We start from the raw sequence: 24,319 nt of genomic DNA, 5'->3' as shown, positions 1-24,319 counted from the left end.
TGATCATTATTGGTTTGCTCTTGGATAGGGACGAGTACAGTCCATACACTTCCTCATCTGGTATCTCGGATTGCATATCCGGATCCGCGCTCATCTGACCATCATCCTCTATGTGGTGTGGACCATCACGCTTACTCATCTGCAGACACTTGCGCTGGAGATGCCCCACTCTCAGACAGCCTTTGCAACTATATTGCTTAAATCAGCACTGCTGGTGGTGGCGATTTCCCCCACATCGCCAACATGGAGAAATTGGCTGCATTCCCACTGGCGGACTTTGGGCAGCCATAGGTTTTGCGTATGCAGTCGGGTGGGCCCTGCCATGTGTCACTCTGCTAAACGCTGAATCAATCATATTTACAGTACTTGCCGAGTTTCGATTTTTCACTGATATCTGCTTTAGACTTCTATCCGTCATCATGCATGACTGAGCGATCGTGATGGCCCTGTTCAAGTCCAATGTCTCCACTGCCAGTACTTTACGCAGGATCACCTCGTGGTTGATGCCGATTACAAAGATGTCCTGCTAGACGTCTCAGGTCGGCATGAATTTCGCCGCATTCTGGCCCTCTGAGCGAACGTGCGTATAACATCTGTATCTCGAGATGATGATGCCTTCGTCTGGCTTAACGTGGTCCTAAACCAGTGTACACAATTTTTCATACGTCTTCTCTGTTGGACTCGCAGGTAGGAGTAGATTCTTTATCAGACCATAAATTTTTGGCCCGCAAACCGTGAGGAACACCGCCCGTGCTGATCTACGTCGCCGACCTCCTCCATTTTGTTGGCTACAAAGAACTGGCTCAAATGGCTTAAAAAATCTGCCCAATCTTCTCTTTCCACATTCGCTTCAACAATCCAATTGTGCTCATTTTTGCATGCAAAGGTTCTTGTTGCCTCGTCGCCAAATGCTGTGTATGCAATAACTGTTAGACTGAGTACTGTTTAACTCTAAGATGTATATCCTTGGTTCTGTTTTATTAAGGCCCAAAATGACTAATATACAAAATGGCTGGCCTTTTATACTTGGGCTCCACACCAGTGCGTGCAGCCCAATGGTCTCCAACAGTGATGCCATCTATTGGCTTGTGATCCCAAAAGTACATAAATGACAACCGCCACCAGGGGGAGTGACCATCAGAGGTCATTGGGCCACAGACAGACACATGCAGCCCTTGCATATAAAGAAAGCCTCCACGTTTAATCCTCACTTTTAGAGCTAATAAAGTAGACTCAGTTCGCACCTGATTGAGTTCACGGTACTAAGCCAATTGAGTTCTTGCCAAAGAAACTTTGGCGAGTGGCTGCAGTGCATCTTGTAGATTGTACACACTGCAGCCATGGTACACTGGTGATGGAGGGAGTGAATGTCTAAGGTGTTGGATGGAGTGTCAATCAATAGGCTGCTTTGTCCTGGATGGTGTTGAGCTTCTTGAAAGTTGTTGGAGTGGCACTCATTCAGGCAGGTGGAGAGTATTCCATCACATCCCTGACTTGTGCCTTGTAGATGGTTGCGATACAATGTGCTGTACTGGATGTTCTTGGATTCCAGATGGTCCAAGTTTATCTGGGGAGAGAAGAAAAGTAGTTATGATTCGTTTATCACATGACAACAGCAGTAAAGCTAAGTTATATTGCGGCACAATGCGTAACATTTGCATTGATACCACTGTACTGTTCTAGAAATGGTCAGTAGGAAGTTTAGGAAAAACATCTTTTCTCAAATTATAGCTGAGTTGTGAAAACACTAATAAATGTTTTTAAAGCTATGCAGAGTTACAAGTACAGGTATGAATGGAGAAAGATAATTTCAATATTTTAGATATTGAAATTTCAATATATAAAAGAAACTAAAATTGGAATGGTAGTAAAATTAAATCTGTTAGAGAATAGGCTAGAAATCTATTGTTTACATTGCTGTAGTCTTCTGAATTATAGTAAAATGTACTAGACTGGGCAAATTACCTTTACATATACCTTCGTGCTCATATCCTCTTGGGATGATTAATTGTTCAGAACATTTTTAGCAGTTCTTTTCATAAGATTTATTCTATTTTGTTCTACTTTATTTTTATTGGCAATCAATAGAATTAATATGCAATAATCTGATCACTGTGTACATTTTGGGATAGTTATAACTGGATTTTGATCTGTTTAGAGACCAGTCACCAGTAATGTCTCGAAGGATCAGTGTTGGGACCGTTGCACTTTACTATTTTTATTAATGATCTGGAAGTAGGTGTTGGGGGCACGTTCTGCAAATTTGCAGATGATACCACAAATTGTGCTCGTCTGCTTCAAGCAGATCTTAATGTGTTGGAAGATGGGGCTCATGACTGGAAAATGATGTATAACAAAGGTAAGTGCAATGTTATGCATATGGACATGCTCAACATTCATACACCCTTCAGGGAAAGGCATTAAAGATGTTGGAGATAGAAATACATTTTGGCATTCTAGTGCATACTTCCTTAAAGGTACATGAGCAATGCCGTGAAGCAATAGCTAGAGCAAATAGAGTGTTGGGGTGTATCCACAGGACAATTGAGTACAAGATGAAGCACACTGTTTTATCCTTGTACAAGACCTTACTCAGGCTGCACTTGGAATACCGTGTCCAGTTTTGGTCTCCTCACATGTTAGGTGTCATTGAGCCTTTGGAGAGGGTGCACAGGAAGGCCACTAGATTAATTCTCAGTCTAAAGCATCTTAGTTATCAAGATAGGCTAAAAGAGTTGAGAAGCGTAGGCATGGGGGGGACCTGGTTGAGGTTTGTAAGATAATGAAGGAATAGATTGTGTTCCAGCTGCCAGTTTGTTTCAATTAAATAGGTTAGGGAGGACCAGGGGTCACAAATTTAAGATGTATAAAGCTAGATCTAGATTAGATGTCAGGAGGTGATTCTATTCCCAGTGAATAGTGGACCTCTGGTACAGCCTGCCATTTCGTGCAGTGGACATGGACTTGCTGAATTCCTTCAAGTGAGAGCTGGACCTGTTTCTGGCTAGGGTGGTGATCACCTCTTACAGAAGGTAGGTACTGGAGGGAATTGAGTGCCAGAGTCATCTCCTGGAGTAGTTTTGATCGCATAGATGGGTTGGAGAGGAATTTCCCCAAAAAATTTCCCCTAAACTAGCCTGGGTTTTTTATCTAGTTTTTTTGTCTCTTCCAGGAGATCACATGGTTTCGGGTGGGGTGGAGTGTATAAGTTGTGATGCAGAAGCTATCGCAATTGTGTGGGACAGGCTCGCTGAAGCAAATGGTCTTTACGTGTCCATCATTGTTCGTATGTGTTGTGTTCCTAACACAGGTGAGACAGCAGACAAGGAGGTTAAAGTAACAGTGACCTCAGTCTTTATTAAGACACTCCAGAGTGAGTAACAGGCCTGAGGGGCCGGCTTATATACAGTGCTCCCAAGGGATGCTGGGATCCCTTGGGACTTCAGGGGATGCACTCCCTGGTGGCGGAACATGGGAGTGCATGCTTTACAGATACACAACATCACTCCCCCACAAAGTCAAAGTGCAAACTATTTACAAGTTGAGGCAGTCGGGAGCCTTTCTTTCAGTACAAATGTCTGTTCTGGTGTGTTGGCTGTGCCCTCGCTGGGTTGGCGTGTTGTTGGCCCTGCAGGGCTGCTGGTTGAGCCTGGCCTTGCTGGGGTGTGGGCGTGATGGGTTCGATTTCCTGGTCCGGCGTAGTTTCGTTGATCCTTTTGAGTGTGTGTTGTGGGCTCGAAAAAGGTGGTGTCTGCTGTGGGTTGTTCAGGGCAGTCTGTGAACCGCAGCCTCGTTTGGTCCAGGTGCTTTCTGCAAATTTGTCCATTGTCGAGTTTGACTACAAACACCCTACTCCCTTCTTTAACTATCACTGTGCCCGCGATCCACTTGGAACCATGTCCATAGTTTAGCACATACACAGGGTCATTCAGATCAATTTCCTGTGACACAGTGGCGCGACCATCGTTTACATTTTGTTGCTGCCGCCTGCTCTCTACCTGATCATGCAGGTTGGGGTGAACCAGTGAGAGTCTGGTTTTAAGAGTCCTTTTCATGACTAGCTCAGCCGGGGGCACCCCTGTGAGCGAGTGGGGTCTCGTGCGGTAGCTGAGCAGTACTTGGGACAGGCGGGTTTGGAGTGACCCTTCTGTGACTCATTTTGGGCTCTGTTTGATGATTTGTACTGCCCGCTCTGCCTGCCCATTCAAGGCTGGTTTAAACGGGGAGGAGGTGTCATGTTTGATCCCATTGCGGGTCATGAATTCTTTAAATTCGGCACTGGTGAAACATGGCCCGTTGTCACTGACCAGTATGTTACGCAGGCCGTGGGTGGCAAACATGGCCCTCAGACTTTCAATGGTGGCATTGGCGGTGCTTCCCGACATTATTTCACATTCAATCCATTTTGAAAAGACATACACCACCACCAGGAACATTTTACCGAGAAACGGGCCCGCATAATCGACATGGATCCTCGACTATGGTCTGGAGGACCAGGACCACAAACTTAGTGGTGCCTCTCTGGGCACGTTGCTCAACTGAGCACTCACACTGCATTGCCGTACACAGGACTCTAAGTCAGAGTCGATAACAGGCCACCACACGTGGGATCTGGCTATCGCTTTCATCATTACTATACCCGGGTGTGTGCTGTGGAGATCCGAGATGAACGTCTCCCTGTCCTTTTTTGGTAGCACTACGCGGTTACCCCACAACAGGCAGTCTGCCTGAATGGACAGCTCGTCCTTTCGCCGCTGGAACGGCTTGATTAGCTCTTGCATTTCAACTGTGATGCTGGCCCAGCTTCCATGCAGTACCCAGTTTTTTACGAGGGACAGCAGAGGATCTTGGCAGGTCCAAGTCCGAATCTGGCGGGCCGTGACAGGTAATTTATCATTTTCAAACGCTTCCATGACGATCAACAAGTACGGGCTGCACCACCATGAACAAGTTTGCAGGCTGTGCCATTTCCACCCCCGTGGTGGGCAATGGTAGCCGACTGAGAGCATCCGCACAGTTCTCAGTGCCTGGCCTGTGGCGGATGCTATAGTTATACATTGTTAGCGCGAGTGCCCAACTTTGTATGTGGGCTGAGACATTAGCATATATCCCCTTGTTTTCAGCGAACAGGGATATGAGAGGCTTGTGATCGGTTTCCAGCTCAAATTTGAGGCCAAACAGCTACTGATGCATTTTCTTTACCCCGAACACACATGCTAATGCCTCTTTCTCAAGCATGCTGTAGGTCTTCTTGGCCTTAGACAAGCTCCTGGAAGCGGAGGTTGCAACTTCCCCGCAATGTTAGCTTGTTGTAATACACACCCGACTCCGTACGACAACGCATCACATGCTAGCATGAATCTTTTACACGCATTATACAATACAAGCAGCTGTTGGAGCATAAAATGTTTCTGGCTTTCTCAAAAGCAATTACTTGTTTTTTTTCCCCATACCCAGTTCTCACCTTTACGCAATAACACGTGTCGGGGCTCTAAGAGGGTGCTTAACCCCGGTAGGAAGTTACCAAAATAGTTGCGGAGTCCCAGGAACGACCGCAGCTCTGTGATGTTCTGTGGCCTGGGCGCGTTCCTGATAGCCACTGTCTTGGCGTCTGTGGGCCGAATGCCGTCTGCCACGATCTTTCTCCCCAAAAACTCAATTTCTGTTGCCATGAAGACACATTTCAACCTCTTCAGCCGCAGCCCGACGCGATCCAGTCACTGGAGGACCTTCTCCAGATTTTGTAGGTGCTCGACAATGTCCCGACCCGTGACCAATATGTCGTCCTGAAAAACCACCATGCATGGTACCGACTTCAGTAGGCTCTCCATGTTTCTCTGGAAGATCGCTGCAGCCGACCGAATTCCAAACGGGCATCTGTTGTAAATGAACAGTCCCTTGTGCATGTTGATGCAGGTGAGGCCCTTCAAAGACTCCTCCAGCTTCTGCGTCATGTCGGCCGAAGTCAGGTCGAGCTTGGTGAACGTCTTGCCTCCTGCCAGCATCGCAAATAGGTCATCTGCTTTAGGTAGTAGGTATTGGGGCCTGGAGGAGATTGTGGGCCAGGAAAAGCATCAGATCGAGCTGTGGGGGAGGGCGGAATGCAAGGGAAATGCAGGGAACAGCACCAACCCTTGTACATGGCCTACTTTGACCTCACAAATCCCTTTAACTTTGCCAACTGTGAGGGACTATGGAGCGTCCTCCTCCGTTTCGGCTGCCCCCAAATGTTTGTCACCATCCTCTGCCTGCGCCACGACGACATGCAAGCCATGATCCTGACCAATGGATCCACCACAGACCCAATCTATGTCCGGACCAGTATCAAGCAGGACTGCATCATCGCGCCAACCCTCTTTACGATCTTCCTCGCTGCAATGCTCCATCTCACTCTCAACAAGCTCCCTGCTGGAGTGGAACTAAACTATAGAATGAATGAGACCCTGTTCAACCTTCATCACCTCCAGGCTAGACCCAAGGTTGTCCCATCCTCTGTCATCGAGCTTGCGTCTGCGCACAGTCAGAGGCCGAACACCAAGCCATCGTCAACACCTTCATCGAGGCATACGAAAGCATGGGCCTTATACTTAACATCCGTAGGACAAAGGTCCTCCACCAACCTGACCCTGCCACACAGCACTGCCCGCCTGACATCAAAATCCACGGCGCGGCCTTGGACAACATGGACCATGTTCCATACCTCAAGAGGCTACTGTCAACAAGGGCAGACATCGACGACGAGGTCCAACACTGCCTCCAGTATGCCAGTGCAGCCTTCGGTCGCCTGAGGAAGAGAGTGTTTGAAGACCAGGACCTCAGATCTGTCACCAAGCTTATGGTCTACAGGATAGTAGTGATACCCGTCCTCCTATATGGCTCAGAGACGTGGACAATATAGAGTAGACACCTTAAAGCGCTGGAGAAGTACCACCAGTGATTTAAGGACCTACATTTGTCTTCACTAATCTTTTTCTTTTTATATGCTTGTAGAAACATTTGCAGTCGGTTTTTATGTTCCTTGCAAGTTTACTCTCATACTCTATTTTTCCCCTCTTAATCAATCTCTTGGTCCTTTTATGTTGAATTCTAAACTGCTCCCAATCCTCAAGCTTGCTACTTTTTCTGGCAACTTTGTATGACTCCTCTGATACGATCCTTAATTTCTTTTGTTAGCCATGGTCAGGCCACTTTTCCTTTTGTGTTTTTATGCCACAAAGGAATGTATAACTGTTGCAATTCATGCATTTGTTCCTTAAAAGTTAGCCATTGCCTATCCACCATCATGCCCTTTAATAAATCTTCCCAATCTATCATAGCCAATTCATTCTTCATACCTTTGTAGTTTCCTTTGTTTAGATTTAGAACCCTAGTTTTGGATTGGACTAAATCACTTTCCATCTAAATAAAGAATTCAATCATGTTATGGTCACTCTTCCCTGAAGGACCCTGCAAAACAAGACTGTTAATTAACTCCTTCTCATTGCACAATACCCAATTTAGGATAGCCTGTTCCCTAGTAGGCTCCTCAATATACTGATCTAACAAATCATCTTGTACACACTCCAGGAATTCATCTTCCACAGTGTTATTACTAATTTGGTTTGGCCTGTTTATATATAGATTAAAGTCACCTACGAGTTCTGTCGTACCCTTGTTACATACATCTCTAATTTCCTGTTTGATGCCGCCCCCTACATTACCACTACTGTTGGAGGCCTATAGACAACTCCTTAGCTCCAACCAGACTGCTTCTACTAGGACGTAGATTTTCATCAAGGCCGCCACCCGCCCAAATGCCGCCCAAAATGCCGCCGATGTCTGCCGAGGTATCGGACGGTACATTCGGCGGGATATTCATCGCTGAGGTCCCTCGAAGGTCAGCGGGCGGCAAATGGACGACGTACACCACCAATCTGGGCGGCAGTGGATGGGAGGTCTCATTCTCGGAAGACCTGAAAAGAAATGCAGCAGCAAAAAAAAAAAAAAACTATTGGAAGACTTCCAGGGGACCCCATGCAGGTAAGTCGCTGTGGAAATTAAAAAAAAATTGTTCACTTCACTTTTTTCCAGGTTCTTCATACTCGCCTCCGGGGACAGACCAGCGGTCCACCCCCGTTCTGCTGCCGATTCCCACCGATTCCCGCCCCAAGGAATCTGGGAGCTTGGCAGGCTAGAGCTCAGTTGCGCCACTCGACCATCTGCTGACATCAGCGGGCGGCTCCCAGCGGCTCTCCCCTCCCGGCAGCTCCAGGCTACCATGAAAGTGGCACTGTGCGGATCAAGAAGCGCAATGTCAGTGGCAGTGGACGGCAGTGGGCAGTGAGGTGATGAATTTCGGCCTCATATCTTGATTTTCTGAGGCAATATCCTTTCTCACTATTGCTCTGATTTCATCCTTTACTAACAGCGCCATACCACCCTCCTTTCCTTTCTGTCTGTCCTTCCTAAATATTGAATATGCTTGTATATTCAGTTCCTGTCATGTATGTACTTTTGTTATCACTAGCCACTAGATGGCATCACTTTTGGAGGCCATTGGGCTGCACGCACTGGTGTGGAGCCCAAGTATAAAAGGCCAGCCATTTTGTATATTTGTCACTTTTGGGCCTTAAAAAAGCAGAACCAAGGTTATACCTCTTGGAGTTAAACAGTACTCAGTCTAACAGTTATTGCATGCACAACATTTGGCTATGAGACAACAAGAACCTTTGCATGAAAAAATGAGCACAATTGGATTAATGGCGTGATTTGTGGAAGGAGAAGATTGGGCAGACATTGTGAGCCATTTGAGGCAGGTCTTCGTGGCCAACAAAATGAAGGAGGTCGGCGACGCAGATCGGTACCAGGCGATGTTCCTCACAGTTTGCGGTCCAAAAATTTATGGTCTGATAAAGGATCTACTCCTGCCTGTGAGTCCAACAGAGAAGACGTATGAAGAATTGTGTACACTGGTACAGGACCAGCTTAAGCCAGACGAAGGCATCATCATCTCGAGATACAGATTTTACACGCACGTTCGCTCAGTGGGCCAGAATGCGGTGGAATTTGTTGCCGACTTGAGACATCTAGCGGGACCATGTAAGTTCGGGGCTGTGTTGGCAGACATGCTGCGGGACTTCTTTGTAATCGGCATCAACCACTAGGTGAGCCTGTGTAAACTACTGGCGGTGGAGACGTTGGACTTGAACAGGGCCATCACGATCGCTCAGTCACGCATGACGACGGATAGAAGTCTAAAGCAGACATCAGTGGAAAATTTAAACTCGGCAAGTACTGTAAATATGATTGATTTGGTGTTCGGCACATGGCAGGGCCTACCCGACTGCGTATGCGAAACCTGTAGCTGATCAAAGTCCGCCAGCGGGAATGCATCTGATTTCTCCGTGTTGGCGTTGTGGGGGAAATCACCGGCACTAGCAGTGCCGATTTAAGCAATATAGTTGCAAAGGCTGTCTGAGAGTGCGGCATCTCCAGCGCAAGTGTCCGCAGATGAGCAAGCGAGCTGCGACACAACACATAGAGAATGATGGTCAGACTAGCGCGGATCCGGACATGCAATCCGAGATACCAGAGGAGGAAGTGTATGGACTGTACGCAACCCGACCAAAGAGCAACCCGATAATGATCAATGTAAAATTTAATGGGGTGCCGGTATCGATGGAAATTGACAAAGGGGCGAGCCAATCGATAATGAGCCAGAGGGCATTCGACAAGCGGTGGTATACTAAGGCTGTTAGGCCCATCAAGAATGCACACAAGCTGCAGAATGTGACGGAGCTGCGTTCATAGAAACATAGAAACATAGAAAATAGTTGCAGGAGTCGGCCATTCGGCCTTTTGAGCCTGCACCACCATTCAACAAGATTATGGCTGATCATTCACAGTACCCTTTCCTGCTTTCTCTCCATACCCCTTGATCTCTTGAGCCATAAGGGCGATATCTAACTCCCCCTTGAATATATCCAATGAACTGGCATCAACAACTCTCTGCGGGAGGGAATTCCACAGGTTAAAAACTCTCTGAGTGAAGAAGTTTCTCCTCATCTCAGTCCTAAATGGCATACCACTTATCCTTAGACTATGTCCCCTGGTTCTGGACTTCCCCAACATCGGGATTATTCTTCCCGCATCTAACCTGTCCAGTCCCATCAGAATGTTATATGTTTCTATGAGATCCCCTCTCATCCTTCTAAACTCCAGTGAATACATGCCCAGTTGATCCAGTCTCTCCTCATATGTCAGTCCTGCCATCCCGGGAATCAGCCTGGTGAACCTTCGCTGCACTCCGTCAATAGCAAGAATGTCCTTCCTCAGATTAGGAGACCAAAACTGAACACAATATTCCAGATGAGGCCTCATTAAGGCCCTGTACAACTGCAGTAAGAACTTCCTGCTGCTATACTCAAATCCCCTTGCTATGAAGGCCAACATACCATTTGCCTTCTTCACCACCTGCTGAACTTGCATGCCAACTTTCAATGACTGATGTACCATGACACCCAAATCTCGCTGCACCTCCCCTTTTCCTAATCTGCTGCCATTCAGATAATATTTTGCCTTCGTGTTTTTGCCACCAAAGTGGATAACCTCACATTTATCCACATTATACTGCATCTGCCATGCGTTTGCTCACTCACCTAACCTGTCCAAGTCACCCTGCAGCCTTTTAGCGTCCTCCTCACAGCTCACACTGCCACTCAGCTTAGTATCATCTGCAAACTTTGAGATATTACACTCAATTCCATCATCCAAATCATTAATGTATATTGTAAATAGCTGGGGTCCCAGCACTGAGCCCTGCGGTACCCCACTAGTCACTGCCTGCCATTCTGAAAAGGACCCGTTTATCCCAACTCTCTGTTTCCTGTCTGCCAACCAGTTCTCTATCCATGTCAGTACATTACCGCCAATACCATGTGCTTTAATTTTGCACACCAATCTCTTGTGTGGGACCTTGTCAAAAGTCTTTTGAAAGTCCAAATACACCACATCCACTGGTTCTCCCTTGTCCACTCTACCAGTTACATTCTCAAGAAATTCCAGAAGATTTGTCAAGCAGGATTTCCCTTTCATAAATCCATGCTGACTTGGGCCAGTCCCGTCACTGCTTTCTAAATGTTCTGCTATTTCATCTTTAATAAGTTATTCCAACATTTTCCCCACTACTGATGTCAGGCTAACCAGTCTATAATTACTCATTTTCTCTCGCCCTCCCTTTTTCAAAAGTGGTGTTACATTAGCTACCCTCCAGTCCATAGGAACTGATCCAGAGCCGATAGACTGTTGGAAAATGATCACCAATGCATCCACTATTTCTGGGGCTACTTCCTTAAGTACTCTGGGATGCAGACTATTAGGCCCCGGGAATTTATCGGCCTTCAATCCCATCAATATCCCTAAAACCATTTCCTACCTAATAAGGATTTCCTTCAGTTCCTCCTTCTCACTAGACCCTAGGTCCTCTCGTATTTGTGTAAAGTTATTTGTGTCTTCCTTCGTGAAGACAGAACCGAAGTACTTGTTTAACTAGTCTGCCATTTCTTTGTTCTCCATTATAAAATCACCTCAATCTGCAAGGGACCTACATTTGTTTTCACTAATCGTTTTCTTTTCACATATCTATAAAAGTTTTTGCAGTCAGTTTTTATGTTTCCAGCAAGCTTCCTCTCATACTCTATTTTCCCCATCTTAATTAAGCCCTTTGTCCTCCTCTGCTGTATTACAAAATTATCTCAGTCCTTCGGTTTGCTTCTCTTTCTGGCCAATTTATATGCCTCTTCCTTGGATTTAACACTATCCTTAATTTCCCTAGTTAGCCATGGTTGAGCAACCTTCCGCGTTTTATTTTTACTCCAGACAGGGATGTATAATTGTTGAAGTTTAACCATGTGATCTTTAAATGTTTGCCATTGCCTATCCACCATCAACCCTTTAAGTATCATTTGCCAGTCGATTCCAGCCAATTCATATCTCATACCATCGAAGTAACCTTTCCTTAAGTTCAGGACACTAGTCTCTGAATTAACTGTGTCACTCTCCATCTTAATAAAGAATTCTACCATATTATGGTCACTCTTTCCCAACGTGCCTCGCAAAACAAGGTTGCTAATTAGTCCTTTCTCAATACACATCACCCAGCATGTGATGGCCAGCCCTCGAGGTGGTTCCGCAACATATTGGTCTAAAAAACCATCCCAAATACATTCCAGGAAATCTTCCTCCACCGCATTGCTACCAGTTTGGTTAGCCCAATCAATATGTGTATTAAAGTCGTCCATGATAACTGCTGTACCTTTATTGCACGCATCCCTAATTTCTTGTTTGATGCTGTCCCCAACCTCACTACTACTGTTTGGTGGTCTGTACACAATTCCCGCTAGCATTTTCTGCCCTTTGGTATTCCGTAGCTCCACCCATACCGATTCCACATCATCCAATCTAATGTCTTTCCTTACTATTGCGCTAAGTTCCTCTTTAACCAGCAATGCCACCCCACCTCCTTTTCCTTTCTGTCTATCCTTCCTAAATGTTGAATACCCCTGGATATTGTGTTCCCAACCTTCGTCACCCTGGAGCCATGTCTCACGTCTCCGTGATGCCAATTGCATCATATCCGTTAACTGCTACCTGCGCAGTTAATTCGTCCACCTTATTCTGAATACTCCTCGCATTGAGGCACAGAGCCTTCAGGCTTGTCTTTTTAACACACTTTGCTCCTTTAGGATATTGCTGTAATTTGGCCCTTTTTGCTTTTTGCCTTGGGTTTGTCTGCCCTCCACTTTTACTTTTCTTCTTTCTATCTTTTGCTTCCATCCCCATTCTACATCCCTCTGCCTCTGTTGTGTATCTGTAAAGCATGCACTCCCATGTTCCGCCACCAGGGAGCGCATCCCCTGAAGTCCCAAGCGATCCCAGCATCCCTTCGGAGCACTGTATATAAGCCGGCCCCGAAGGCCTGTTATTCATTCTGGAGTGTCTTAATAAAGACTGAGGTCATTGTTACTTTAACCTCCCTGTGTGCAGGCTCATTTGTGTTAGGAACACAACAACTGGCGACGAGTACACAAATCCAACGCTAAGATGCAACAAACTGTGGGCATCCTGGAGAAGTTCTCGGAGGGTGAGGACTGGGAAGCCTATGTCGAACGGCTAGACCAGTACTTTGTAGCCAACGAGCTGGATGGAGAAGGAAGCGCTGCAAAAAGGAGAACGGTCCTCCTCACGGTCTGCGGGGCACCGATCTACAGCCTCATGAAGAATCTTCTGGCTCCGGTGAAACCCACAGACAAGTCGTATGAGGAGCTGTGTACACTGGTTCGGGAGCATCTTAACCCGAAGGAGAGCGTGCCGATGACGAGGTATCGGTTCTATACGTACCAGCGACCTGAAGGTCAGGAAGTGGTGAGCTACGTTGCCGAGCTAAGGCGACTTGCAGGATAATGTGAGTTTGATGGCTACCTGGAGCAAATGCTCAGAGACTTTTTTGTACTGGGCATTGGCCACGAGACCATCCTACAAAAACTTTTGACTGTAGAGACACTGACCCTCAGTAAGGCCATTGCGATAGCACAGGCGTTTATGTCCACCAGTGATAACACCAGACAAAGCTCTCAGCACAAAAGTGCTAGCAATGTTCATAAATTAACTGGAACTGTGTTTGTGAGTAGAAATGTACAGGGCAGAAACCACAAGTCTGCAACTGCCAGCAGGCCTCAGGTGACCCAGAGGACTCAGAGTCCGCAACAAAGGATGAATGCAAGGCAATTCACACCTTGTTGGTGTTGTGGAGGCTTCCATTCAGCCTATTCATGCTGCTTCAAAGGGTATGTTTGAAAGAGCTGTGGAACAATGGGGCACCTCCAAGCTCTGCAAAACCTGCTAACCACCACGTGGCAGAGGAAGATCGGTCCATGGTGGACCAAAGCAATTTTGAGCCTCCGAGAGAGGAGGCAGATGCTGAAGTACACAGGGTGCACACATTTTTGACAAAATGTCCATCCATAATGCTAAACGTAAAATTGAATGGCTTACCCATAGCCATGGAACTGGAAACTGGCGCAAGCCAATCCATCATGAGTAAAAAGATGTTTGAGAGATTGTGGTGCAACAAGGCACTCAAACCAGCCGTGAGCCCCATCCACACAAAACTGAGAATGTACACCAAAGAGCTTATCACTGTCCTGGGCAGCGCCATGGTCAAGGTCACCTATGACGGCACGGTGCATGAACTGCCTTTCTGGATTGTCGCGGGCGACGGTCCCACACTCCTTGGAAGGAGCTGGCTGGGCAAAATCCACTGGAACTGGGATGACATCCGAGCGCTATCACATGTTGATAAGGCCTCATGTACCCAGGTTCTTCACAAATTTCCTTCCCTTTTTGAGCCAGGCATTGGAAACTTTTCCGGGGCGAAGGTGCGGATCCACTTGGTCCCAGAGGCACGACCCATTCACCACAAGGCCCGAGCGGTACCTCACATGATGAGGAAGAGAGCGGAAATTGAGCTGGACAGGCTGCAACGTGAGGGCATCCTTCTCCCAGTGGAATTCAGCGAGTGGGCCAGCCCAATTGTTCCAGTACTCAAAAGTGATGGCACGGTCAGGATTTGCGGCGATTATAAAGTAACTATTAATCGTTTCTCGCTACAGGACCAATACCCGCTACCTAAGGCAGACGACCTAGTTGCGACGCTGGTAGGAGGCAAGACTTTCACCAAGTTCGACCCGACTTCAGCCTACATGACGCAGGAGCTGGAGGAGTCTTCGAAGGGCATCACCTGCATCAACACGCACAAGGGACTGTTCATCTACAACAGATGCCCGTTTGGAATTTGGTCGGCTGCAGTGATCTTCCAGAGAAATATGGAGAGCCGACACAAGTCGGTACCACGCACGATGGTTTTTCAGGATGACATATTGGTCACGGGTCGGGACACTGTCGAGCACCTACAAAACCTGGAGAAGGTCCTCCAGCGACTGGATCGCGTCGGGCTGCGGCTGAAGAGGTCGAAATGTGTTTTCATGGCAACAGAAGTGGAGTTTTTGAGGAGAAAGATCATGGCGGATGGCATTCAGCCCACAGACGCCTAGACAGAGGCTGTCAGGAACGTGCCCAGGCCACAGAACGTCACGGAGCTGCAGTCGTTCCTGGGACTCCTCAACTACTTTGGTAACTTCCTACCGGGGTTAAGCACCCTCTTAGAGCCCCTACATGTGTTATTGCGTAAAGGTGAGAATTGGGTATGGGGAAAAAAACAAGTAATTGCTTTTCAGAAAGCCAGAAACATTTTATGCTCTAACAAGCTGCTTGTATTGTATAACCTGTGTAAAAGACTCGTGCTAGCATGTGATGCATCGTCGTACGGAGTTGGATGTGTATTACAACAAACTAACGTTGCGGGGAAGTTGCAACCTGTCGCCTATGCTTCCAGGAGCTTGTCTAAGGCTGAGAGAACCTACAGCATGATTGAGAAAGAGGCATTAGCGTGTGTGTTCGGGGTAAAGAAAATGCACCAGTACCTGTTTGGCCTCAAATTTGAGCTGGAAACCGATCACAAGCCCCTCATATCCCTGTTCGCTGAAAACAAGGGGATAACTACTAATACCTCAGCCCGCATACAAAGGTGGGCACTCGTGCTATCAGCATATAACTATAGCATCCTCCACAGGCAAGTCACCGAGAACTGTGTGGATGCTCTCAGTCGGCTACGATTGCCCACCACAGGGGTGGAAATGGCACAGCCTGCAAACTTGTTGATGGTGGCGCAGCCCGCAGACTTGTTGATGGTCATGGAAGCATTTGAAAATGATAAATCACCTGTCACGGCCCGCCAGATTAGGACTTGGACCAGCCAAGATCCTCTGCTGTCCCTAGTAAAAAATTGGGTACTGCATGGGAGCTGGGCCAGCATCACAGTTGAAATGCAAGAGCTAATCAAGTCATTCCAGCGACGAAAGGATGAGCTGTCCATTCAGGCAGACTGCCTGTTGTGGGCTAACCACGTAGTGCTACCAAAAAAGAGCAGGGAGACGTTCATCTCGGATCTCCACAGCACACACCCGGGTATAGTAATGATGAAAGCGATAGCCAGATCCCACGTGTGTTGGCCTGGTACCGACTCTGACCGAGAGTCCTGTGTACGGCAATGCAGCGTGTGTGCTCAGTTGAGCAACGCGCCCTGGGAGGCACCACTAAGTTTGGGTTCTGTCCCTCCAGACCATGGTCGAGGATCCATGTAGATTATGCGGGCCCGTTTCTTGGTAAAATGTTCCTGGTGGTGGTGGATGCCTTTTCAAAATGGATTGAATGTGAAATAATGTCGGGAAGCACTGCCACCGCCACCATTGAAAGCCTGAGGGCCATGTTTGCCACCGAGGCCTGCCTGACATACTGGTCAGTGACAACGGGCCATGTTTCACCAGTGCCGAATTTAAAGAATTCATGACCCGCAATGGGATCAAACATGTCACCTTGGCCCGTTTAAACCAGCCTCCAATGGGCAGGCAGAGCGGGCAGTATAAACAATCAAACAGAGCCTCAAACGAGTCACAGAAGGCTCACTCCAAACCCGCCTGTCCCAAGTAGTTCTCAGGTCCCGCACAAAATCTCGCTCGCTCGCTCAAAGGGGTGCCCCCCGACTGAGCTAGTCATGAAAAGGACACTTAAAACCAGACTCTCGCTGGTTCACCCCAACCTGCATGATCAGGTAGAGAGCAGGCGACAGCAACAAAATGTAAACGATGGTCGCACCACTGTGTCATGGGAAATTGATCTGAATGATCCTGTGTATGTGCTAAACTATGGGCATGGTCCCAAGTGGATCGCGGGCACGTTGATAGCTAAAGAAGGGAGTAGGGTATTTGTAGTCAAACTCGACAATGGACAAATTTGCAGAAAGCACCTGGACCAAACGAGGCTGCGGTTCACAGACTGCCCTGAACAACCCACAGCAGACACCACCTTTTTCGAGCCCACAACACTTACCCAAAAGATCAACGACACCACGCCGGACCAGGAAATCGAACCCATCACGCCCTCACCCCAGCAAGGCCAGGCTCACCCAGCAGCCCTGCAGGGCTAACAACACGCCAGCCCAGCAAGGGCACAGCCAACACACCAGACCAGACATTTGTACCGAGGCGGTCCACCAGGGAAAGAAAGGCTCCTGACCGCCTCACCTTGTAAATAGTTTTCACTTTGAATTTGTGGGGGAGTGATGTTGTGTATCTGTAAAACATGCACTCCCATATTCCGCCACCAGAGAGCGCATCCCCTGAAGTTCCAAGGGATCCCAGCATCCTTTGGGAGCACTGTATATAAGCCGGCCCCTAAGGCCGTTACTCACTCTGGAGTGTCTTAATAAAGACTGAGGTCACTGTTACTTTAACCTCCTTGTCTGTAGTCTTATCTGTGATAGGAACACAACAGTCTCTCTGCATAGGTTCCCATCCTCCTACCATATTAATTTAACTCCCCCCAACAGCACTAGCAAACACTCCCCCTAGGACATTGGTTCCGGTCCTGCCCAGGTGCAGACCGTCCGGTTTGTACTGGTTCGTTCTTGGGTCTACTCAACTACTTCGGTAATTTCCTACCTAAATTGAGCACCTTATTAGAACCAGTGCACATGCTGCTAAGAAAAGGCGATGACTGGGTGTGGGGTGCATCTCAAGACAGTGCTTTCGAAAAAGCCACGAATCTGCTTTGCTCTAACAAGCTGCTGGTACATTATGACCCATATAAATGTTTAGTATTAGCCTGTGATGCTTCGTCATATGGAATTGGTTGCGTACTCCAACAAGCTAATGAGTCGGGTAAACTTATGCTTCAAAAGCGGAAAGAGCCAACAGCATGGTAGAGCAAGAAGCACTAGCCTATGTGTATGGGGTTAAAAAGATGCATCAGTATCTGTTTGGTCTTCGGTTTGAACTGGAGACAGATCACAAGCTGCTAATTTCACTGTTCTCTGAAACAAAGGTATCAATACCAATGCTTCATACTGCATCCAGAAGTGGGCGCTGACATTATCCGCTTATGATTATGTAATTTGCCATAGACCTGGCACCGAGAATTGTGCCGATATTTTGAGCCGTCTGCCGTTGCCCACACCGGAGGTGGAAACGCCACAACCGGCGGACCTATTGTTAGTTATGGATGCTTTTGAGAGTGAAGGAACCCCTGTCATGGCTCAACAAGTTAAGTGCTGGACCATCAGGACCCGATATTATCAGTGGTGAAGAGTTGCATCCTCAAAGGTGATTGGTCTGCCATACCCAAGCAAATGTGCGAGGAGACCAAACCTTACATTCACCGTAAAGATCAACTGTCTATTCAGTCGTATTGTATACCGTGGGGCAATCGTGTTGTTATGCCCAAGAAAGGGGGAGAGAAATTTGTATGTGAGCTACACAGCACACATCCTGGCATTGTAATGATGAAAGCCATCACCAGGTCTCATGTATGGTGGCCAGGAAATGACTCTGAGCTGGAATCATGTGCACATCAGTGCAACACTTGCATGCAGCTCAGCAAAGCACCTGCTGAATCGCCGCTGAGACTGTGGTCGTGGCCGTCAAAACCATGGTCCAGGATCCACATAGACTTTGCAGGTCCCTTCCTGGGGAAGATGTTTTTAGTTGTGGTGGATGCATATTCGAAGTGGATAGAGTGTATAATCATATCATCCAGCACATCCACAGCTACCATTGAGAACCTCAGTGTCATGTTCGCGACACATGGTCTGTCTGACATCGTTGTTAGCGACAATGGATCGTGCTTCACCAGTCAGGAGTTTCAAGAGTTCATGAAATTCAATGGTATCAAACATGTGAAGTCAGCACCGTTCAAACCAGCATCCAATGGGCAAACAGAATATGCTGTCTAAATCATAAAGCAGAGTATGAAACAAGTCACACAAGGGTCACTGCAGATCCACCTGTCATGAATACTGCTTAGTTACAGGATAAGACCACACATGCTTACCGGGGTTTTGCCTGCTGAACTAATGATGAAGAGAGGTCTTAAGACCAAGCTATCTTTTGTACACCATGACTTGAATAATCATGTTGAATATAGAAGACAAAGTCAGCAAGAGTATCATGATCGCGCAGCTGCGTCACGCGATATTTCTGTAAATTATCCTGTATATCTTCTGAATTATGGTCAGGATCTCAAGTGGATCACTGGTACTGTCATGGCCAAGGAGGGCAACAGAGTATTTATTGTTAAGCTCAAAATGGGCAAACATGCAGGAAACATATGGATCAGACAAAGCTGTGGCACACATACGAACCGGAACAGTTCGGAGGAAGAGACAATCGACGACCAACCAACCTACCCCCAGTCATCAGAGGACTCAGTGTTCATCAGTGAACCGGGACTTTCAATCCCTGACATGGCCATTGCCACTCCCACCAGGTCAGTCACCCAGCCACCAGTCACAACAGACTCTGAACACTCACCCAATGCTGGAGAGTTGAACTGAGATGGTCAACCCGGAAGCGTAAAATACTGGACTCTCTCAATTTGTAAAAGACTGTGTTAATATCTCAGAGGGGGGTATTGTCATGTGTGTACTTTTGGGATCACTGGCCACTAGATGGCGTCACTGTTGGAGGCCATTGGTCTGCACGCACTGGTGTTCAGCCCTAGTATAAAAGGCCAGCCATTTTGTTTATTAATCACTTTGGGCCTTAATAAAGCAAAGCAAAGGTTATACCTTTTTGAGTTAAACAGTACTCAGTCTAACAGTTATTGCATACACAACAGTTCCCAACCCTGGTCACCCTGCAACCATGTCTCCGTAATTGCAACTATATCGTATTCGTTTACATCTATTTGCGCTGTTAATTCGTCTACCTTATTACGGATGCTTCATGCATTCAAATGCAGTACTTCCAGATTTATATTTTTAACATTATTAAACATCTTAACATTATTTTGTACTATACCCGTATTTGTCTTATCGCTATTTTTTCTTGCCTGGACCCTATTTGATAGTGCACTCTTTTGTTTGTATGGTCTGTCCCTTCATGACATAATCTCGTTATCCTTACCTCAAGTACTTTCCTGCATATTTTGGCGGGCTCATTAAAAGTTTTTGCATACAGGCTGTAGTGGGCCCTTTGTTCTTATTCATGATGAAGATGACTTTTCTTGGTTCAGTTTGATGGCTGGCCATCTCTGAGTTATTGTTGTAATGTTAATGTCTCTTATGGAGAAGACGTTTCGAGTATCCATTTCTCCAGACAATTCACTTTAGTCCCAACACCCAGAAGGTTCCAATAATCAAGCTGGCTCCTTTAGGTCCTTAGGCCCGCCCACAGACTTGAATTTGTCTTGTAAAAGTCCAAAATTAAATTTAAGTTCGTAGGCCCCAAGTTTCCACATGATTTGCTCCTGATTTTTAGGAGCAACTGGTGTAGAACGGAATATCTTAGAAATCAGAATTCTCGTCATTTAGTTTGCTCCAGTTCTAGTCAGTTAGAACAGTTTCACTTTGGAACAGAATTTTTTTTTCAAAAGGGGGCGTGTCCGGCCACTTACGCCTGTTTTCAAAGTTTCGTCAGTGAAAACTTACTCCAAACTAAATTAGAATGGAGTAAGTGAAGATTTTTGTACGCTCGAAAAAAACTTTTCTACACTTTAGAAAATCAGGCGTAGGTTACAAATCAGGCGTAGGGAATGGTGGGGGGGGGGGTTTAAAGGGAAGTTTACAAACATTAAACACTTCAGTTTTACAAATAAAGAGCCATCATCAATAATAAATGATAAATACATCAATAAATCAACCAATAAATCAATCAAAAAAAATTAATAAGAAATAATTTTTTTTTAAATCAATAAATAAAACATTTTCTACTTGCCGACTGCAGCACCGGGAGCCCTCCAACAGCGTGCTGGGATGCCCCCCCCACAGTGTGTCTCTGTCAGTGTCTCTATCTCTCTGTCTGTCTGTGTGTGTCTCTCATTCTCTGTCTGTCAGTGTCTGTGTTTCTGACAGCGAGGGGAGGGGGAGGAGGGGGGTAGAGGGAGAGAGGGGGGAGCAGAGGGAGAAGGGGAGGGATGGGGTGAAGAGGGAGGGATGGGGGAGAAGGGGGAGGGGGAGAAGGGGGAGGGGGGAGAAGGAGGGGGAGAGGGGAGAAGAGGGGAGACGGGGAGGGGCGGAGAGGGGGGAGGGGGGAGAGGGGAGAAGGGGGGAAAGGAGATGGGGGAAAGGAGATGGGGGTAAAGGAGATGGGGGGAAAGGAGATAGGGGGGGGAAAGGAGATGGGGGAAAGGAGATGGGGAAAGGAGATGGGGGGGAAAGGAGATGGGTGGAAGGAGATGGGGGGGAAGGAGATGGGGGGAAGGAGATGGGGGGAAAGGAGATGGGGGGAAAGAGATGGGGGGGGAAGGAGATGGGGGGGTTGAGGAGATGGGGGGAAGGAGATGGGGGGGGGGGAAAGGAGAAGGGGGAGGGAGGCTGAACGGGCCGGGCCCGAGACTTCAGGCAGGGCCCGTCCCCAGCACCAGATTTACAGGTAGGTGGCGTTGGGTCGGGTCGGGAGGAGCGCGGGTCGGTGGGGTGGTGGGAGGGAGGTCGGTTCGGTTCGGGTTGGGGGGAGGGAGGGAGAGGGAGGTCAGGTCGGGGGGAGGGAGGTCAGTTCGGTGGGAGAGAGGTCAGGTCGGATCCAGTCCGGGGGCGGGGGGCGGGGAAGCGGGAGTCGGGTCGGGTCCGGAGGTGGTGGGGGGGAGCGGGAGTCGGGTCGGGTCCGGGGGCGGGGTGGGGGGGCGGAACTGGGAGTCGGGTCGGGTCGGGTCCGGAGGCGGGGGGGGGGGGGAGCAGGAATCGGGTCGGGTCCGGGGGCGGGGGGGGCGGAACTGGGAGTCAGGTCCGGTCCAGTCCAGAGGTGGGGAGGGGGGGCGGGGGGAAGCGGGAGTCGGGTCGGGTCTGGAGGCGGGGGGGGGGCGACGGGGAGCGGGAGTCGGGTCGAGTCCGGAGGCGGGGGTTGGGGGGGAGCAGGAGTCCGGTCCGGTCCGGGGGCGGGGGGGGGGGGTTGGAAGCGGGAGTCAGGTCGGATCGGGTCCGGAGGTGAGGGGGGGGGCGGGGGGGAAGCGGGAGTCAGGTCGGGTCGGGTCGGGTCCAGAGGCGGAGGCGGGGGGGGGGTGGAAGCGGGAGTCGGGTCGGGTCGGGTTGGGTCCGGAGGCGGTTGGTGGGGTGGGGGGGAAGCGGGAGTCGGGTCGGGTCGGGTCCAGAGGCGGTTGGGGGGGTGGGGGGGAAGCGGGAGTCGGGTCGGATTGGGTCGGGTCCGGGTCGGGTCCGGTATGGGGGGGGGAAGCGGGAGTCGAGTCGGGTCGGGAGGAAGCAGGAGCTGGCCATGGGAGGAGCCTTATTCACGCAGCCCCAGTGAGGCCATTCGGCCAGGGCTAGGGGCTGCGTGCTTCGGGCCCCTCCCACACAGTTTCGGGCGCCTGGAGCTACTGCACTTGCGCGCCCACTGTAGCGCGCATGTGCAGAGGTCCCGGCACTGTTTTCAGCGCAGGGACCTAGCTCCGCCCCCTACAGCTCCTGCTGCGCTGCGCCGAGGGCCAGAAGACCTGCAGGGAGGTGGAGAATACGGAGGTTTTTTTAGGCGCACTTTGTGGCGCGAAAAACGGGCGTACAGGTCGGGACTGCGCCGTTCTAGGCGCGGCTCGAAACTTGGGCCCGTAGTTTCTTCCAAAAACACTTTAGGATTTCAAAGTTTCCGGTAGATAGTCCCAAATTAAATTTCCTTTCTAATGAGCCCAAGTCCTGGGGGGTGGGGCTGGGGGGGGTGGCGGGGAGGGGGGGGGGGGTGGGGCGATGGTTCCCGTGAATTTTGACCTTTCAGGTGGTAGTGTGATACAGGTTGCAAACGTTTAAATACATAACACAAAGTATTCACCTGCTTTAGTTTATTAAATTTGTTAAATAAATAAAGGTTAGTTTTTAGAATTTAGTTTTATGGTATATATTAATTTAAAAGAAAAACTTAGCCCACAATCACTACCAATCACTTACGTGCCTTATCTGTGATGTCACACAGCAGAGTTCTCCCCACCTGGAGCCGTACGATCTCCTGGGAGAGGCAAAAAAACAGATAAAAACCCAGGTCAATTGGGGAAAAAAATCAGGGAAAATTCTTCTCCGACCCAATCAGGTGATCGAAACTAATCCAGGAGATCACACTGGCCGTATTAGATTCCTTGAAGTTGCAGGTCTGCTGCAGCTTTTATCCCTACTCTCGGGCCTCGATCTGCTTCCGCTCAGGTACGCCACCGCTCGGCGGAAAAAGTTAGGAAAAACAAGACAAAGCAACACTGCCCGCCCCCACTTCACCAAACTCTCCCACTTACCAAACCCTCAGTTTCCCACTCTGAGCTGCTGTACTCTGAGAATCAATCTGTGGCATACAGCCTCAATAAAATATTTAAATGAGGGACCTGCCTCCTGAGAGCAGGTTGATCGCCTGCCCCTCCCCCCAACCGCCCATCCCACCTCCGTTAAATCCGGAAATGGGTGGGTTCGAGATGGGTTGGGGTTGGGTTTGATTTTTTTCCCCTTTTTTCTTCCGGCCCGACTCAAACCCAACCGTTTCTGAGAGTTAAAATTCTCCCTGGGCATTCACACACAACAGCCATGTAAACATAGTTTAAAGGAAACAATGACAGGCTGAATAAGTTTAACATTGTACTAATTTACTTTGCTGATGTTTTATTTAGATTAACGTGACAGTAATGAAACTTGAGTAAGGCTAAATAAAGTAAGAATCACCTGCGGAGCTCTATCGGGAAGAATAGCTTCTAAATTCATCAGAGATCTGTCCCATTGCATTCCCTGGTGTGTCTTTGTGACTACAGAAAAGCAATTAAAAGGCAGCAAAACTCATGCTATTTTTATTGCAGCAACAACAGTTTAGCAATAGTGTGAGTGGGAAGCTATGATTACCAGCCTACTTGCAACACTGGGCAGTTGGCAAAGACAGACCTCTGCGTGTACACACTCAAGTGCGTGTATTTACCAGCGTCACTATCTTATGGTTGGGAAGCTCTTAGGTGTTCTTAAATGGCAGAAGTTGAAGGTCAACCTGCTGCAATGCTATGCCGGGAAATTTGGGCCAGCCCATTTTTGAAAGAGAAAAAAGTCTTGCATTGCCTTAGCGCCTCGCATGACCTCAGGACGTCCCAAAGCACTTTACACCCGGTGAAATACTTTTGAATTGTGGTCACTGTTGTAATGTAGGAAACGCGGCAGCCAATTTGCACACAGCAGAGTCCCACAAACAGCAATGTGATAATGACCCGATAATCTGGTTTA

The 24,319-nt window shown here is 48.3% G+C and overlaps 1 long non-coding RNA gene across 1 annotated transcript; it reads right to left on the bottom strand.

Moving 5' to 3' along the window:
- Positions 1 to 1,303: 1,303 nt before the first annotated feature.
- LOC139233776 (uncharacterized) lies at positions 1,304 to 23,856 on the bottom strand. Its single transcript, XR_011588215.1, has 3 exons — positions 23,777 to 23,856; positions 23,024 to 23,081; positions 1,304 to 1,567 (listed from the first exon to the last, which is right to left on the bottom strand). It is a non-coding gene; the product is annotated as an uncharacterized lncRNA (long non-coding RNA).
- Between the last annotated feature and the right edge of the window lie 463 nt (positions 23,857 to 24,319).

Source organism: Pristiophorus japonicus, chromosome 2 (assembly GCF_044704955.1).
Source record: "Pristiophorus japonicus isolate sPriJap1 chromosome 2, sPriJap1.hap1, whole genome shotgun sequence".
Classification (NCBI taxonomy): domain Eukaryota; kingdom Metazoa; phylum Chordata; class Chondrichthyes; family Pristiophoridae; genus Pristiophorus; species Pristiophorus japonicus.
The sequence above is the reverse complement of the archived record's forward strand: the minus strand, read 5'-3'. Positions and strand labels throughout refer to the sequence as shown.